The following is a 20,544-nucleotide window of genomic DNA, read 5'->3' on the forward strand; positions in this document are numbered from 1 at the left end:
CTTTTCTGCTAATTTCTTGGGGAAATAGCTTTCATGGCTGCAACAGGGCAGAAAATATTTCCTTAATACTACACTCAGGATGGATAATCTATACAGAAGAGGGTGAAGCTGTATACCTGGACCTCAGCTCCAGGCATACTGCAATTGCGCTCTCTCTCTCTCTCTGCCACAGTAATCCCATCATTCTCGCAAAGGGCGGGACCGTAAGACTGCCTACTCATGCAAAAGTCTGAAGTTTGGAAGAGTTCATTTTGCTAGTAGTACAAAATGCCAATAAAGTAACCATCCTACCCTCCTGTCTGCCACCTGCTGGAGACTTTAGCAACTGTCCTGACCCTGCACTAGGGATGGGGTTTTCACTGATAGATCATCATTCAATCCCAATTTCCCCCTTTTTTTTTGTTCACTCTTGCTTTGGCATTCGATCTACAGTGTGGGGGGGGGTTGCAATTTTTTCCCCATAATTTTTAACTTAAATGCCTATGTAAATTATCACGGCTTTCCCCCCCCCATTTATCACACCTACACAAATGCATCAACTTAGAGGAAATTACAAAGACAATTACGTAAAATCAGGAAAAAAATTCAGGGGGGAAATCCATGCTGATTACAGCTGCAGCCCGCCACAACCTAACTGTGGCGATTACAGCCGCAGTCCACCACAAGAAATTAGTGCCAGTCCGAAAAGATAGCAGACTGTTGAATTCTGTCGGAATCCAATACCAAGTCCGATTTAGAGGATATTCTTCCCTGTCCCTACTCTGCACCATCCTTGGGGGGGGCACTTACAAATTAAAACAAGCGGAAATGAATCACACAAAACTGGGACAAAAAAGGACACAGGTATGCATAAAACTGACATTTGCTAATTTGTACTGATAGATGCCCATTTAGAAATAATGACTGATTTAAATAGAGATATAAATTTAAATTAAAAAATATATAATGCATCTCACTATAGTGGGGGAAGCCTGGGAACAGATGCTAACTACTGATAAGCAGAGGAACATAGGAAGCGGCCTTATACTGAGCCAGACCATTGGTCCATGTAGCTCAGTATTTTCTACACTAACTGGCAGCAGCTCTCCAGGGTTTCAGACAGGGGACGTTCCTAGTCCTCCCTGGAAAAGCCAGGGATTGGAACTAGGACCTTCTGCATGCAAAGCAGATGTGCTACCACTGTGCTAGGGCCCCTTTCCCAGTGGAAGATGGGCAACTTCAAGGCCCCTGCTCTCCCTTTTTTGAGGTTCTCTCCCTTTAAGCCAGACTGGACAGCCCATTAAATAGAGAACTTCTTAAAACAGAGGACTGTCCTGTGCCCAGCCTTCAATTAGATGAGTGTTTTCTGTAAAGAGGGACAGGTGGATACGCTATCCATCATCTACCGTTGGCTTATTTATTGTAAACTCCTTTGAGTCTCTATGTGGAAATGTGGGGTTAAAAATGTCTTTATTAAATGTTGGCAGAACTTCCAAGTAAATCTGACAAGAGTAAGGATGCCACATACCTATATATGAACACCTGCAGCAACTCTTGAAAGGGCCCAAAATGTCCTAATGTGCATTTGGGCACATAATGGTAGGCCAGATGCATTATGGGATAATAAAGCTCACCTTGGAGGGAGTTAATGCTTAATTAAAAGGCCAAACGCTGCAATAAATGCACTAATGAGATAAAATCTCTCTAATTTCTAAATCCTATGGAGCCAGAGTGTCGGGCTGAGTTTTAATTGATAGTGTTCTATATGGGTTTCTCAGAGATAACAATAAAACATTAAAGAAATAAACCTTGTATTGAATAAAATCTGTCATGCCTATATTTTGAATCCTACCTTTATTAATAAAAATGTCCCACTGTTTGGGGATATAAACGTGCACTCTTTCAAGGAGAAAGATATATTCCTGCCATTGCTGCACTCTGTGTTTGACATCAATTTATTATTGTTTTTCATTTCTTGCAGCTTAGTGATATTGGGAAAATACACACATTCAGGCTGCAGCCAGCGAGGCATCCAAGCTGCGGAGGTGATGACGATTCTCAATGGGAACTGAAACAATATGTTATCATCTCCTCACAGTTCAGAGTTCCTGCAAGCTGGTCATGTCCTCCTGCTACATCATAAAAACAGACTTTAAAATATATTGAATAAAAACATCTTTAAAAACATTTGAAAAAAAAGCTTTAAAAACATCTTTTTTAAAAAGGGTTAAAAACATCTAGTTTTTTAAAAAGAAGAAAAATGCATCTATTGTTTTAAAAAACAAGAAAATTTCTTTTTTAAAAAGGAAGGTTTAGAAGGTTTAAAAAACATATTAAAAAGTGTCTGTTGGCAATTTCTGCTCCTGTTTTTGTTTTTGTCAGAAGTCTCCTAATCCCTATTTCTAAAACACTAGCTACATGGGTGGCACTATACAAAAGGTGGTGGTGGTTGTAGTAGCAGCAGCAGTAGTAGTGACCATAGGATGACATCTGATTTTTATGCAAAAGGTCCCAGGTTCAGTCCTTGCCATCTCCATGTAGGACTAGGGGAAGATTCCAGCCTGAAACCCTTCAGAGCTGTTGCCAGTCAGTGCAGACAACACTGAGTTAGATGGACTGTGGGTCTGATTCAGTACAAGGCTGCTTTCCGTGTTCCTATTTTCCACTTTCAGTTATCCATTCCCCAGCACCACCAAATACACAGTCAGCATTCAGCAGGCACTGAGCACACCGAGTTCTCATTGGGGTCTTGGGAGGGGGTTCCCTCCTTGGGGGTCCCCCCCCCAAGATTTTTGTTCTTCTGCAAACCTTGAGGTTCTCCTTAGCCTGCTGATAATTCCCTCTTGCAAGCGGGTGGTGCTGTTTTGGCTACAAGAGCAACAGCACCCACAACCCAGACATCGGAAGCAGAGAGAGTGGTTGAGATAGTTATGCAAATTCATGAAATTGCCACTAACCAGCCTGAAGATTTCCTTCCCACTCCCTGCCCATCGCTCTTTGTGTGCTCAGCATAGTAGCTTTCAGTCACTTACAGCTAGCATGATAAGGCAGGTGCTTATGCTGTTTGGCTTTCTTGCAGCCCAGCCAAATCAAATACACGCAGCCACCTCTTCCTCGGGATGCCCACATCCCATTTAAACTGGGAGAAAGCAAAGAAACCGGAATATTGTCTCATCATGCATTCTAAATCAGCCAGTGTAGAAAATAATGGGGAGTTAATCAGATCACTGAAACTCTAATTCACTCGGTATTGATTGGGCCGATTCCTAATGGGACGGCAGACCAATTTCAAATTACAGTAAGCCAGCTTATCCTAGAATACCAATGACTAGCCTTGAAAGAGAGCCGGAGCAGATCATGAGGTCTGCTCGCATTAGAGAGCTGCCTCAACAGAATGCCGGGATGCATAATATGATGCAGCATTTGGCTAATTAATAGGAGATTGATGAAAGGTGCCATTTGGAAGTTGCAATCTCCCTTGAATAAGCATGGGGTGGGAAGCCCAGTGCGCAATAGAGGCGTAGGAGAGAGCTTTAAGACCAAAAAGAGAAAGAAAACACGGTGGAAGCTAATGGAAGGTAATGCAATTAAACTGAGGCTTTCAATTATATTAATCAGAGGTTTCATCACCCAACTCTAATGTATGCAGCATTTCTCTCCTTTCCTTTGAACTCTTTTTCTTTTTTTTTCTTTTTTCTTTTTACTCTGTCTTCAAGTTTTTCATTTGGCAGGAAAGGAAATAAATTGGATGATTTTATTAGAGGCAGAGGAAATCTATACATACTTTTGTTCTTATTTATGCGAAGATAGGAAAATAAAAGGCTAGGAGTGAGGGAGAAGAATAGCGAGTGGGATAAATAGCATTTACTGGCCCATTCCAAATGTAGCTTGGCAGACTTGGAGTGTTGTATCCAGATCCCTCACAGAATGTCTGGAACAAGGATGGGTACCTGTAGCCCTAGGGATAGGGGAAACAGAGACAGAGCAGTAGAAGGAACAGAGAAAATAGGATGACCCAACCCACCTTTGGCTCGAGCCCTACCCATTGCTGGTATCTGGCCCCCAAAAGATAACCCTGGAAGGAATGTGGCCCATGGCAAAGTTTTGTTGTTGTTGTTATATGCCCTCAAGTCGATTACGATTTATGGTGACCCTATGAATCAGCAACCTCCAATAGCATCTGTTATAAACCACCCTGTTCAGATCTTGTAAGTTCAGGTCTGTGACTTCCTTTATGGAATCAATCCATCTCTTGTCTGGCCTTCCTCTTTTTCTACTCCCTTCTGTTTTTCCCAGCATTATTGTCTTTTCTAGTGAAGCAGGTCTTCTCATTATGTGTCCATAGTATGATAACCTCAGTTTCATCATTTTAGCCTCTAGTGGTAGTTCTGGTTTAATTTGTTCTAACACCTAATTATTTGTCTTTTTCTCAATCCATGGTATGAGCAAAGCTCTCCTCCAACACCACATTTCAACTGAGTTGATTTTTCTCTTATCTGTTTTTTTCACTGTCCAATCTTCACATCCATACATAGAGATCAGGAATACCATGGTCTAGCCCACCCCATTCTAGAAAGTGAACCAGAACCTATTCAAAATTCTGAACACCAGGCTATGGTATTCTTACTAGGGTTGGGCAAATCTGTCCATTTTGGTATCTCATTTTCAGTTCTCCACATTTCTACACCAGAAATCAGCTAACTTTTTAAAAGCAAGCCCACATGACAATTCGCTATCATTTTAGTGCAGATTTCTCCTAATATGTATCCATCTTTGTATGCAATTTTGTCTAATATGCACATTTTGGCAGAGCAATTTTCCCTTCTATAATGCAATTTTATATTATATGCTGTTTTCACATATATGTGCAGTCAATAAACATTTGACCCTCGTATATGCGGTTTTGTAAACATTACTTGGCTAGAGAACTGCATTGTAAAATCTGGAGAAGTATTAATTTTGAAGGGTGGCTCTGCTTCAGTTTGCATATTCTTTTGGAAAGTGCAAATTAGATAGGTTCACCTTTAAACTTAAACTGAATTGAATTTTTTCCCCATTCCTAATTCTTACTAAGATTTTAACAGGGTTCCTGATGTGCACTGAGAATCAACAATACCATAGACACAAGACACATGCACAGACAGCTAACATCATGCAATTTTCACTTCTTCCTCTTTTTAAAATTAAATTCTTTCTCTTTTTAAATTGAAGTTATGGTTTGCATCCACACAAGTAAAGGTGTAATAATTTTCCTACACTGGAGAGTGTCAAGCCAAAATTAAACACAACAAAACCATCCTGTTGATTTAAATGGAAGATCTTTATGCATGTGCTTGACTCAATTAATGGGAACTAACAGCTTTGGCTGGATCATGCCCTTGCTATTTTTAGAGTGCTTTCCCTAAGGGTTCAAAATGCTCCACATGCACTTGTGTAGTGAATTACCACAATAGATTTTTTTTTTATCACAGTACATATGATTTCTAGTTAATTTCTGGGCCTAATTCAAGGGCTCATGCTAAACAACTTAGGTCCCAAATATCTAAAAGACCACCTCCTTTCCTACAGACCCACTCGGGTGCTGTGATCAACAGAGGGTAGTCCCATTGCCCTAAGAAGTCCAAGGGGGTGACCCGAAAGAGGGCATTCTGTGTGGCAGCCCCTCAGTTTTGGCACCTTCATTATGGTCATCATGTGCTGAAGATGAACCTCTTCATGCTCATCTTTGACACAAATATATATACAGTTTTTGTCATACTAAATTTAGTCTTTAAGGTGTCTCAAAATTCTTTGGGTTTTCCTCCTGCAAGAGACAAGCACATCTGCCTGTTGGGAAACACATGCAAATCAGTAATTCTAACAACAACTTGCATAACAGACCAGCATTACCATCTCCATGGGGCCGGAGCGGGGGAGATAAGGCTGAAAGAGAGTAGCTGAGTTGTCATTTGAACTGGGTACTCCCAGCACATGCCGCCTTATCCACTATGCTACCCTAGCGAGTTAAGTGCCAAGAACACGCGTCTGCTAAATATTGCATGAATAGCTGAGTTTGCTTTGAATGTAATTGCAGATGGCTTAGTCATGGTGAAAAAAGCAAATGGCATCAGACAAGAAGACTGCTGAAACAGCACAAGTGCAAAGGCCACAGGTAATGTTGTGTTATGATAAGTTTCCTGAAGAGCAGAGAGACTGAAGAGATTTCACTGCGATTTGCACGCCCAGAGAAAAGATCTGATTGCTTCTGGCATAGTGGCAGGTGCCAAGCACACTTGGAAAGCAACATTTACAGTGAGGCCATTTTCACAATAGCAGGCTGCAATTAGCATATTTGCATATATTATTGGGATGGCAAGTCATCAACAAATGCACAGATATTTTGATATAATGCATTGCAAGACCACATGTAAAATCATTGTCAGTGTAAGTACTGGCTAGGTGGTTCCTTGGCAATCATGAATAGTCCTGGTGGTATATCCCTTATATACCCAGTCGATCACTGCGCTCTGCAGGTGAGGGCCTCCTGCAGATACCATCTTATCAGGAGGTTCGTTCTACACAATATAGGAAATGGAACTTTAGTGTGGCGTCACCTACCCTGTGAAATCCCCTCCCCTTGAATATTAGGCAGGCTCCATCTCTGTTATCTTTTCGGCGCCTTTTGAAGACTTTCCTCTTTCACCAAGCCTTTTAAGTTGAGACCTGTTCCAGTCTGCGTCTGTGTTAGAATTGCTTCTTAATATGTGTTTTTTTAAATAATGTTTTAACCCTTTTTAAAATATGTTTTTAAAGGGTTTTTTTAAATGTTTTTAACGTTGTTTTGCTTTAATGTATTTTAAGGTCTGTTTTTATGATGTTTTAAAGTGTTTTTAGAGCTTCTGTTTGCCGCCCTGGGCTCCTGCTGGGAGGAAGGGCGGGATATAAATCAAATAAATAAATAAATATCTGATCCTTCTCCCACCTGTCCACAGTAGATTGTCATGGCTATTCTATCAAATAAAAACTTTCCATAATGCTCTGTAGTTTACATCATATGCACAAAGACACATACATGTCCTTGACTCTTCTGCAGGAATGCCAAAATTGTTGGGGACAGGCACTTCTGCCATGGATAGAAGCACAAAATGTGGTACACACACAGTCCAGGACATCTTTGTTGCTAGAAGAGTCTGAAAGCTGGACATTTTTATGCCTAATGGTTGAAATTAGGGTAAAGCCAAATGTTCTTCCACACACATTTTTGGCATGAAAATGATGCTTTTGGCAGAGAGGAGGAGTTTCCAAAAGGCTCTCAAAAACATCTCTTTCTCTATCTTCAGTGGCTCACATCTCTGATTGGCTGCAGCTTCAGTGCCATTGTTTGCTTGAGGAAAAGAGAAACACCAGCCTTCTTCTAGTGACTTCATCACTATGTGACAATAGAAGCTATTTCAGAGTGAGGGCAATGCTTCTTGGATAGCCATTGCCCTCATTCTGGTGCACTACTAATACACATCCAGGCAAACTGTGTCCCCCTGTACCTGTTTTTCATCCAGTGGCAACAGCAGTGTTTCATCCTAGTGACAGTAATATTGTCACCGGCCAATTAGACGTTGGCTTAGACATACTACTGTCACTAGGCTGAAACACCTCCAGGTAGGACAGGAAAAGAATGCAGTCTGAAACCCTGGACAGCTGCTGGCAGTCAGTGTAGACAATACTGAGCTAGTTGGGCCAATGGGTCTGACTCAGTATTCAGCAACTTTCTATGTTCCCAATTACAGGCTAGTAAGGTCATGCATGCTGCATTTTTTAAAAAACTCTTTGGTTATAAAGATTTTTAATAACACATCCCACTTACTGTATGGAGGGCACTATTGCCATCATTTAGGCCAGTGGCCTTTCAACCAGAGTTCTATGGAATCTTGGGCTTCTAGACTTCACTTTCCCTTGTGTTGGCCAGTCTCCCACAGTCCAAGAATGGGAAAATCTCCAGGGGACATGTGGGTTGGTGTAGAGCAGCCTTTCCCAACTAGTGGGCCACCAGATGTTGTTGGACCACAATTCCCATCTTTCCTGACCATTGGCAATGCTGGCTGAGGCTGATGGGAGTTGTGGTCCAACAACACCTGGTGGCCCACTAGTTGGGAAAGGCTGGTGTAGAGTCATGACACATCTTGCGACCTTCAGTGTGGAACATTCCAGATCAGTCTTTGGAATGGCCATACTGGCTGGAGCTGATTGGAGTTGTAGTCCAAAACATTTAGAAAGCACCAGGGTGGCAAAGGCTGATTTAAGAAAACAACCTTGGTCCATCAAAGCAGAACCGAGTGTGCTTATCAGCAATCACATTGAGAATATATTTTTAAAAACCCAAACAATATGCCAAAAGCACCAAGCTCAAGTTTCACATTATAAAAGTTAATGAATTCTCAGATTTAAATTTATGAAAAATCAATTATTTTCCAGTTGCCCAATGACCATGAATAATATCCAAAGTTATCATTATTAGTTGTCTTGCTTTGACTTTTATAAACTGTTCAATAAATTACTTGTTACCAATGTGTAGATGAAGATGATGATGATGATGTGGGGAGAAAAGTGTATTGGGGTTCCACGGGATATCACAAGGGCTTCCTCAACTGAAAAAGGACTGAAAACTGCTGATTTATAGTGGGTGGGGAACCTTGGGCCCAGGGGCCAAATGTGGCCCTCCAGACATCTGTATTGGCCCCTGGAACTCTCCCCAGGCCAAATCCTCTTTCCACACTCCTCAACAGCCCTGCTCCACACCTCCTCAAAATGCTTGCCTGGCTAGAATGTGTACTTGAAGCCTTTTGCTTGCCTGGATGGAGGGATGTGTGTATGTGTGTGTATAAAACTGGATTTCCATGGCTGAAATGTAGCCTGCTATTTAAAAAAAGTAGGAGTCACATCTGCTATCCCACCCACATTTGCCTTTGACCTCACCCACTTCTGGCTTGCAGTCTCTGGAAGGCTGCCCACAAGAAAATGGGGTCTAAAAGAGCTGCTCTGCCCCTATGTTATATGAAAGGGATGAATCATGCATGCAAATAGCACCTCAAAGTTATGAACTGGGCTAGAAATGCAATTTTTTACAAATAAGATATTCAAAAGCTGAACAAACAAAGAGGTGGGCTCCAAAGAAGCTTGGAAGTCAAATGATAATACAAGCCTCAAAATGGCACTAAGAGACAGACCTTTATAAGAGTAGCAGACCCTTGTGAAACAATAATATTCCCATCTCATTTCAGGCCTATCAAGGCCCCAAGAAAATGTGCCATAGGTCCAAATGCATTGTGCACTGTTTTGTTTCACAAGGACTTTATTATTGATATTTATCTTTTAGTGCCATATTGAGGCTTTGCTGCTTCTTTTGCTTTCTTTTGGATTTCTGGTGCTTTCTCTTCCCGATCCCCCCCCCTTACTAGGAATGGGAGGAAAATTCCATCCAGTCCACATTTTAATGTGAACCTACTTAATTTACACTTCCAAAAACAATATGCAAACTGAAACACAGGTATAGTTGTAAAGTCACACTTCTCTGAATTTTGTGGTGCAAATTCTCCAGTTTAAAAAAATGTACATTAATGCATATATTTGGGGGAAGAGTGCTAAAAATGCATATATTAGCCAAACAAAGCACTACACAGGGGAAAATTGCAAGCAAAAATGTGCATATTAGGCAAAAATACATACAAGCATGCGTATACTGGGAGAAAAATGAGTTAATTCTGTGAGGACTTTTTTTGTGAAAAAAAATAACAAACTGGTGTGGAAATGTAATGAACTGCATTTAAGACTGGAAAAATAAGAACCTGAAATGGACAAATCTATCAGTCCCTACTACTTTCCAAAGACGATCTTCACTGGGGCGTCATTTAGTCTAGGGCTGGCTCTGGGTGGGAAGCAACAAGGGAAAAGGGGGAGTTGTTCGTGGAGTTTTACCCAAGAACCGCTTCCTTTTTTCCATCCATGAGGCTCCCTCACCAATGGCTTTCAGGAAACAATGAATTTGTGTGCCTTCTCCGTAGTGGGGAAAGGGAAGGGTGGCAATTTGAGAACTGGTCTTCTTGGTGGTGGCTCCCTGCTTATGGAATGGTCTCCCCATTATTATCTGCTTTTAGGCACCATCATTATGTGCTTTTATTATTCTTTTATATATGGGTTTTCATGTCTTTTAAGCTTTAAGTTGCTTTGGGTCACTTTTGTGTGTCTGAAAAATGAAAAAAAATGAACAACAATCTTCTCTCTTTCACTTTTAAGAGAAATTGACATTTGCTGTTATCTGACAATTCTGTACTGATTTCCTTATACTATTGTTAGCCTCCATAAGGATCCTTGTGAATGAAAGGTGGGAAGTAAGGAACATTGTTAATAAACAAAACTGAACAAATGCCATTCAATGTGTTATAAGACACAGGTCACAACACAGACCCAGGCACATAAATTAGCATTGCTGATCTAGTACCTACATCCATGTACACGTAGAATAATTGAATCATAGAATAGCAGAGTTGGAAGGCCATTGGGTCCAACCCCCTGCTCAATGCAGGAATCTTACATCCAAGTATTGATTTCCAGAATTTCTCCAAGAGATACCAAAAAATAAGCAAAACATACAGCAAAAGTCACTTTTCCTTATGTATTAAATTATCTTTCTATGAAGTTAGAAACTATAGAAACTATTACTATTACTACTACTACTACTACTAATCATCATCATCATCATCATCATCTTTATATCCCACCCTTCCTCCCAGTAGAAGCCCAGGGCGGCATAGTGTATATAGTGATGTATATAGTGGGCAATGGAGACATAAACCTTAGTTCTACAAATCGATTTCTGCCTTGTTCTTTTATTTTCAGTAAATAACTATCTTGAGATCTTTTTGTGGTGGCACTACAGCAAAGTCCGCTAAGGGAACACTGGCAGTGTTTTATCATTGATGTGGTCAACAATGTTGCCACTCTTGAAATCATTACACTCAGCTCATTTCCTGTACCTGAATTGCAACAGCATCTGGTACGATCAAAGGAAATTTGCAGACAGTGTCCCCACTCAGAACCTCCATCCAATCGTGTATATGATCAATAACACATCTTGCACTGTTAGGGATGAGGGGGAAATATGATTCAGTTTGCATTTAAAGCTAAATCTATCAAATTCGCATTTTCTGAAAGCAGCTGTCCTTCATGAGCACTTATCCAAATTTTATGATGTGGTTCTCTAACCTAACGATGTTTACAAAAATATATAGATTAGGGGAAAGTTTGCATAAAACTGAATATATTAGTGAAAATAACATACAAAAATGCATTATGTTAGGAGAAATTGCTTCTCAAAAATGTGTACATTAGTCAAAACTGCATACAAAAATGTGTGTGTGAGGAGAAATTTGCACTAAAATGCTGATAAATTTTCATGAGGATGGCAAATTGCTGCAGAACTGTAGAGAACTAAATTTAAGATTGGGAAAACGAGAAACTGAGAGAACCCAAACTGACAGGTCCTTCCATCCCTATGCACTGTACAGTATGACAGTAAAAGTATGAATTCTATTTTTAAAAAAATCACAAAAGAATACAGATTCATATTTGACATTTGGGTTGCTAGAAAGCAACAAGACTTACCCCAGGGGTGGGGAAAGTTTTTTTCAGGCCAAGGGCCACAGTCCAGGGACCACGTGTCAGTTGTGGTGGGTGGGTCCAGAGCCAAAAGTGGACTGAGCAAGAGGTATGACTCTCACGTTTGTACAGTACACGACATTCCAATCACTCCAAAGCCAAATGTCTTAAATCTCTCTTACACACACAAACCAACCTTCATCCATGCAAACAATAAGGCACAACCACCTTCAAAGGACGCACTCCAGCCAGGCAAAAAAACTGAAGGACAGCATGGGGCAGAGATGTATAGGGGTGTGTCCTGGGAAGAGAGGGGGTGTCCTGGGAAGGAGGCATGGCCTGATGAGGGTCCCAAGAGATAGAAAGAGAGGTCTGGAGGGCAAAGAAGCACATGGACTTGTTTGTATAGCATCAGACTGTGTGAACAAATGGTAGACCTAACCGGAGGTTGAGTCTGCGGTGATTTGCTTCCCCACACCTCCTCCCCGCCTAGCCCCTTTACATGGGAAGAATCCTAGCTTAGTGTTGGGAAGAGCCATAGCTCTGTTTCGTATGCAGACGGTCCCAGGTTCAGTCTCCAGCATCTCCAGGTAGGGCTGAGAGAACTTCCTGTCTGAAACCCTGGAAAGACACAATACTGAGCTATAATACTTGGCATATTATATAGCAGCTTCCTAAGTTCCTATATACAGCTGTATGCTTAAGCCTGTGGTTCCCCCCCATCCTTTGTGTAACTGTTCTTTCTATACATATATTTTTGTAAGCCGGCATGCTGCCATGCAGCATTACGATGGCATTATGTGCAGCCAGGATGCGGCTGGTATAAGGCAAGTGAGGGGAGGGCTTGAGGGAAGCAAAGATGGCAGGCAAGCAAGGTTGGCTGGTGTGGGGTAACAGGCAGGTGTGGGGTGAGAGAGATGGGCGGGTGTAGGGCAAGTGAGGTAAATGAAGCCAGTGAGGTGAGTAGATGTAGGGCCTGCGAAGTGGACAGGTGTGGGGCCAGTGAGGCGAGTGAATGTCGGGAGGGTGAGAGTGGTGCAAGTGAGGCAGACTGGTGTGCAGCCTAGGTGCACTGTGCAGCAGCAGCATTTGTCAAGGTGGCAAGGGCAGGATGGTAGCGTCATGGGGCAGTGTCTACAGAGGAACAGGTGAGGCAAGCAGGTTGGTGAGGTGTAGTAGGGGTGCCTGGGGTTGGTGGGTGGGTGAGCAGAGCAAGCAGAGGGACAAAGCCACCCTTTGTATTCGAAAATATTAAGATTAAAAGTATAGCGCTGGATCATAGTGAGGAAAGTGATCTCTTCGGTATGTTGGGTACAAGCCGGTTTTGAATCCACTGCTGGGTCTGAACTCAACCAAAGATCTTTCCCAAACTTGGTACCAGAGACTCCTTAGTGGAAGATGCTGGAGGCTGAACTGAGGACTCTTGTACTAGAGTGACTATGTATCCTAGTTTACAGAGGTCAGTCCTCTATTTGAAGGTGTCTTCTATTTAAAGAGCTGTCTGGTCTAAATTCAGTTCAAAGATAAAGAAGTCTTAGAAGAGAAAGCAGGGCCTTTGACGTTGCCCAATCACTAATTAACACCTAGGTCGCAGGGCAGGCACTCATCTCACCTGGTCACAGTTTCTCCACCTCCACTATGGTGAGATGTATTTTATTTAAATTAGAGTAATTGCTTCTAAATGTCCATCTAGATATATAAACCATCATTGCTTCTAAATGTCCATGTAGATATATAAATCATCCTTTGCAGATTTCATGCATAATCATTGTCTTTGTTATAGTGATGCATTTCCTCTTTTTTTAGTAATGCCTAAGTGGCATTCCGATATTTTACTATTTCTAAGGATTTTGGCATGAAGCTTATTATGACATTTCCCCCTTCCCCCCCCCTTGATTAAGCAACAGGTGGCTGTGCAAGGGGGATGACATCAGTGGCAATTTGATTTGTTCTCCCAAGAATTTGCAAATGTGGGCAATAGAAACTGGCAATGATGGACGCCGAACGCTACTTTTGCATTAAAGGAAAAGGAGCTCTATTAGATTAGTATTGTAGAGACAGACCCACTAAAAACTAAAAGTGCAATGTTAGCTAATCATTACCCTGACAATAATTGTCACAAACAGAATTTCTTTATAGATTTTGGAAGTTTCTTTTCAAACAAAAAGGCTTAAGCAATTGTGAGCTAAAAGGATTTAAAAATTTAATCTTAAAGAGGAGATGTCCCCGAGTTCTGGGCTAAACAGCTTATAAAGGTCATAAAAATTTAACTTATCTTGCTGAAAAAAGCCATTTCAATGCACTCTATGCTACAAAGGTATTGTAGCTGGAACCTTTAGGCCAGTTGTCCACTGTATTTTTCTCTCATTAGTAAGGACAGTGAATATCTACATTTGGATTTTACCACTACAATTGTCTCTGATGCATTATTCTTAATGATTAAATAGAACAAGAGCACAGAGCCAGCTGGGCAAGAATATCCTGTCCTCATTTCACTGAGTCACTTTGCAACTAAAATTGGTACATGGAATGTGGAGAGCAAAAATAGAGTTGTTACTTCAAGCAATTCCATGGAGGAGAGGGGAGGGCGGGGGGCTAGCTGGCTCTCTGCCACAGGGTTGGATTAACCTTAGACTAAGTACACTATAGTCCTTAGTGCAAGCAGAGGTCTTTCCCAATTCTCTTGCCTGAGATCTTCTTAAACTGGTTGAACTTCAGATCTTATACCAGGGCAGCTCTTGAAATGAAGCGAGGCAATGCTGCCGCTGTAAGTGGCAGAGTGGTAGGGGAGGGGGCAAATGTATGGCAGTAACTTCATTTGTCCAGGGAAGTAACTTCATTTGTCCTACTTTACAGATGACAGTCTTCTATTTAAAGGGCTGCCAGCACTCTATTTGAAGTCATCCTCTGTTTGAAGGACTAGCCAGTCCAAGTCCAATTTAAAGATAAAGAACCCTAACAAGGAAGAGCAGAGCAGGGGCCATGATGTTGCACATCAACAGTCAGCACCTGGACAGCAGACCGAGTAGGTCCCATAAGCATATACATGCAGACCCTATAGGCATATACGTGAAGTTAGGATTTTTTGCCCAGGTGCTCATCACTTTACACTTGCTTACATGGAGTCATATTTGTCATGTTAATGCCCATTAACAGTTTGGAGAGATCCTTTTGGGGATCCATACAATCCCTTATTGTTTTTACCACTGAACAATTTAATATCATCAGCAAACTTGGCCACCTCACTGCTCACCCCTAACTCCAGGTCACTTGGGAACAAGTGAAAAATCTCAGGTCCCAATGCCAATCCTTCTAGGATCCCATATATCCTGCCATCAGGAGACATCCTTTCATGGGTACTAGGACACCGTCATCATGACTAGTAGCCACTGAATGCCTCATCCTCCTTGAATCTGGCTAATCCTCCTTTAAAGCCATCCATGTTATTGGCCATCATGATGCCTTGTGTGCTTTGCTCTGTTGTTGTTTACAATGATTTCTTGGCTATCTGTTATTTTTTATTGTATTATCATTTCTGATTTTACTCCGCTTTGGGAGCTTTGCTGAAAAGCTGTCAATAAATGTTTAAGAAATAAATAAATCATACCCTAATCGCATAGCACTTCCCCACTGGAAGCAACCAACTGTAAGGTGACAAACGATGATGTTATTTATTTATTTATTGTACTTTTAGACCGCCCTTTAGCAACAAGCTCTCAGGGCGGTGTACAACAGAATAAAACCACATTAAAATACAGGTGAATGTGGGTACAATACAACTATAAAAACATTTTAAAAACAAGGTGAAGACAAAGATTAAAATAAGATTACAATTAAAATTAAAATTAAAATTAAGATTAAAATGCCTGGGCGAAGAGGTAGGTCTTTACCTGGCGCTGACAAGATAACAAAGAAGGCGCCAGGCATATCTCGTCAGGGAGGGCGTTCCATAATTCGGGGGCCACCACTGAGAAGGCCCTAGATCTAGTTATTGCTCTCCGGGCCTCCCTATGAGTTGGAACCCGGAGAAGGGCCTTCGACGTCGAGCATAGTGAACAGGTAGGTACATAGCGGGAGAGGCGTTCCACCAGGTATTGCGGTCCGATGCCGTTAAGGGCTTTATAAGTAAGAACCAACACTTTGAATCTGGCCCGGAAACATATTGGTAGCCAGTGCAGTTGGGCCAGCACAGGTGTTATATGGTCAGATTTTTTAGTCCAAGTAAGAACTCTGGCTGCAGCATTCTGCACCAGCTGAAGTTTCCGAACCGTCTTCAAAGGTAACCCAACGTAGAGTGCATTACAGTAGTCCAATCTAGAGGTTACCAGAGCATGGATAACTGTGGCGAGGTTCTCCCTGTCCAGATAGGGTCGTAGTTGGGCTACCAGCCAAAGCTGGTAGAACGCATTCCGTGCCATCGAGGCTACCTGAGCCTCCAGTGACAGGAGCGGATCTAATAAGACCCCCAAACTACGGACCTGCTCCTTTAGGGGGAGTGTAACCCCATCTAGGGCAGGTCGGACATCAACCATCTGGGCAGAGAGCCCCCCCACCAACAGCATCTCAGTCTTGTCAGGATTGAGTCTCAGTTTATTAGCTCTCATCCAGTCCATTATCGTGGCCAGGCAACCTATGTTCTGCCTCAGGCACATGGGAAGAATATACAATTAGGACCAGAATTTTTAAGCATGCAGAAAAAGAAGGGCCATGATCAGGTCCAGCCCTACCCTAAGGCAGAATGAGGCAGCCACCGCAGGCAGCAGGTTTGGGATGTCATGCAAATGCAGCAAGCTATTAGGTATTCCATTAATTATTTTCTTGTTTTTACCGCCAGGGAGGGTGAAAGGTTCTAGTGGGGTTTTCTGCCTCAGGTGGCAAAATAACTTGGCTGCACCTGCCTTGAGTCAAAGATTATGCATGATGTGGGGAAAGCGGAGAGGGATAACTTTTTCTCCCATCACCTGGTGCTAGAACTAAAGCCTACCGACGAAGCTGAATGTGCAAAACTCAGGGCAGACAAAAGGAAATACTTCTTCACACAGTGCATACTTAAACTATGGAATTCACTCCCACAAGAGGCAGTGATGGCCAACCGTTGGGATGGCTTTAAAAGGGGGTTAGACTAATTCATGGAGCTATCAGTGGCTACTAGCCATGAAGGCTATGTTTTTCCTCTACTGTTGGAGGCAATGTGCCTGTGAATATCAGTTGCTGGAAATGAGAAGTGGGGAGAGTGCTGTTGCACTCAGATTCTGCTTGGGGGTTCCCCATTGGGGCATCTGACTGGCCACTGGGAGATCAGGATGCCGGACTGGATGGGCCACTGCCCTGATCCAGCAGGCTCTTCTTATGTTCTTACATACTTATATACAAAACTAGGTATCTTGGTTTGGCAGAGAGTGGAGAGGCACCATTTGCTACTCTGTCTCTGGCAGCAAAAGCTCTTGCGCTGGCCCTGGGCCTGGTGTAACCCCTCCCACATGTGCAGAACTCTACACAAGGCAGGAGATCTCTGCAGGGCAGAGTCAGAGAACCTGTGGCCAGCCATTTCCCCCTCCTCTCCAAAAAAAAAAAAAAAGCCACAACCCTGTCAGATTTCTTTCATCCCTCCTCCCTGGTCCTTTTACAGTCCCTTCTTCCTCCTATAACAGCTTTCCTCTTTTATCTCCTTCCTTTCTTTTCCCATTTTAAATATCAAGAATAATGTTAATAGATATTAGTGTTCGTCTCCTAATCTCCTTCAACACCTCCTCTAGCCCTTTCCCCTTGAGGGCCTTGTTTTCTTCCTCCGTCTCAGTTTCCCAGCCGACTTTACTCATCATACAAGGAATGCTCATGGTGGCATTGCTCTGCCCAAAAGGCTATAGCATGACTAGGGGGCAGGGTGGGCAAGCAAGGAGGCACTGAGCAGGCTTAGCATGGAGGCCCACCTAAAATTGGCTCAAGACCCACTGATGGGTCCCAGCCCACTATTTGAGAAAAAAAGGCATTGTGTGGAACAAAATATGACTATTCAAATTTGCCTTTTGAAATAGAAGGCAAATGTTGGAATTCCCAAATACTGAAATGTTTTGGCTTTGAATTCTGTGCAAAGGGTGGGTGTCACTTGCTGCAGTTACAAAACCTGTGTTCCTCTGGGTTTCCTGCCTTAGTAGAAAGTTGTTCCACACGTTAGGAATTGCTTTTTAATATGTTCAGGAAATCAACCTCTTATTATTAAGAGGAGGTTCGAAGTAAATTGCATTTTCCCTACTTAATATTCCCTGTATTAAAAAAGGGCTTCCAGCGTTGGATAGCAGATTAAAACAAAAATGGAAGCTTGTTTGTAATATAGCCTCTTAAGGTTGCAATTTTCCCCCATGTTGATTAGAACAGGCTCTCACCACACTTCTTATTTATTACAGATTCAGTCAAGTTGGGAGGGGTCATCCTTCAAGTCCTCTCTTAATCATCATGATGACAATAAGACTTTGACATGGTGCTGATCTTCACAGAATGAAATCTTTGATCAAGCTTTAATTTCCTAAGATCTGAACATTTTAATCTCCATCTCCAAAACACATGATTAAGGCCTAAAATGGAGGGGGCGATGCAACTTTAGATGTGGGAGTTCAATAAGTAGCACCTTATGGCTGGTCCACCCAGTTTTGCTATTGGAAAAGCGCCACCAAGATTGCACAAATTGCTGCCAGTCACATTTGTGGCCCTCCAGTTCACAAGCCAGGTTAGTCCATGCAGGCACATATCTGAGGATAAGTCAGGAATGCTTCTATGGGCACATCCGCTCTACATATTTAGAGCACTCTTATACCACTTTAAACAGTCTTGGCTTCCCCCAAATAATTCAGGGGAATACAGAGAGTTTGTTAAAGGTGCAGAGAGTTGTTAAGAGACCTTTATTGCCCTCACAGAGCTACAATTCCTTAAGTGGCTTAACAGCCAAATCCTCTTCCCAGGGAACTCTCCGCTCAGGGAACACCTCTCCCCAAACCATGCCCATCACTGGCCCTGCTCTGCACCTTATCTAGTGACTTTACCTGGTTCAAATGTGTCCTTCAGCTGTAATAATGCCTCTTGCATGCCTGGATGCAGGCTCAAGTGCTATGTGTTTGGCCACACCGCTGTTTTGCGCCCCCTGGAAGGTTACCCATGAGGCCCTTCAGCCGGTATATAAATTTAATAAATAAATAAACTTCCCTCATCCCAAAATAAAACTTAGAGAACAAATTGTATTATTATTTGGAACATGAAATTCCAACATAAAATCCCTTTTCCCTCATAAACCAGTTGTTTTAGGTTATTTCCTAACCTAAAATTGCTGCAAGTGTTGTCATCCTAGCAATATCCTAAATCCTATGCATGATTACACTGAAGTAAGACATTTAATTTAATGGAGTTTACTCAAAGCAGTATACATAGAAGTGAAACTTTAATGTAAGACATTATTTTCCCCCCATAAGATGTAATTACCAGCTTTATAAGATGGTAATCATATCCAAATTAGAGTACTCAACTGACTGCCAGAAGTCATCAAATGATATATACACACATACATACATATATATGGATCTCAAAACATCATAGACCTGTACACCCTGTTATTTCATCACTGCATCATAACATATGTTTCCAAAACCAGACAGTAAGTGGACAATGACAATTCTGTTCTGCCAAATTAGAATCAGTTAATGAAGTCAATGAATGAAAGGATTCAAAGGGAAATTGTGCTTAAAGTGAATTCCAGGTTAACAAGGCTGAAATGTACACACACAAGTGCTTTCATCCAGATGTCCGCATGTGCTCATATACACACATGAATCTCTCTTACATACTTGCCTTGCAAGTAAATGGGGAACTGTTCTGGGGACTGGCAAATTTTGTATACATTCCTGAGATCCCATACCTTGAACAGATTAAAGTGTTGTGGTGAAAATGTTTATTTTTCAAACTGTGCTCCCACATCTCAAGTTCATCTTGCAAAACATTAACATAAATACTATGCTAAAAATAACAGTGAACAGTACAATGAGTGGTTAGTGAATGAATCTGTAACCCATACATTTAAAAATACTATGAGTAATACTTACATGAATCCTTTCCAGAACCATTTGCAAGTTATGAACAATTTTCTCAAATAATGGTAGAACTGGCTTGTTTCCAGATTGTACATCTGTTCCAAGATTTAAAAGGAAATAAGTTCTGTAACACAGAGAAAGCTGAATTCATTTTGTAGGGATAATAATAGTGTGTTTTTTCACATAACCTGAGAAGTGATACATATGTAAAAAGGCTGCAGGTCCTTCCCTGTGATTCAAGTGCCCCATAGAATTTTGCATGAAGATTAGCAGATTTGAGGTGCACTTCCAGACAGCCTGTTTGTTCAACATTCATCCTGATTTCTTTGCAGGAAAATTCAACAATGTTGAATGAGTAATCATTTTTATTTGTTTTGCGGGGAAATTAGATAAAGTTGCTTCAGCAATTTTCAAGTGGTCTGTGGGGGGGGAATAGTTTGGGAGTGACTGAAACAGAGCACTGTCCTCTATAACGCAGGACACATAGCTACTCTATTTCCAGCAACCTCTTAAAAGTCACTTTTCAGATTTGTCTGCCCTGGGCATTGGTCTGAACATTCAAACGGGGCTGCCACCGCTGAAAAAAAGCACTTCTGAGCAAAGCTACTTAATCTTTTCAAATGAATTTCTCTGATCGGATCCATTGTGGGTGCAGGGAAGTTCCCTACGCCCCCTCCCTCGCCTTTGTTTTCAATTATTGTATAGGCCATCCTATAGCTCTGCTGCATATACAGTAGAAACAATTCTCTCTCCACTCTCCTTAAGAGACACCAGTGTATAAATAGTACTGGTGGCGGGCACTGGTTTTTTCCTCCCCTCCCCAGAACGCAAGAAGGTCAGGGAAAACATTTTCCTTTGAAAT

The sequence above is a fragment of the Rhineura floridana genome, chromosome 9 (genome assembly GCF_030035675.1).
Source record: "Rhineura floridana isolate rRhiFlo1 chromosome 9, rRhiFlo1.hap2, whole genome shotgun sequence".
Taxonomy (NCBI): Eukaryota; Metazoa; Chordata; class Lepidosauria; order Squamata; family Rhineuridae; genus Rhineura; species Rhineura floridana.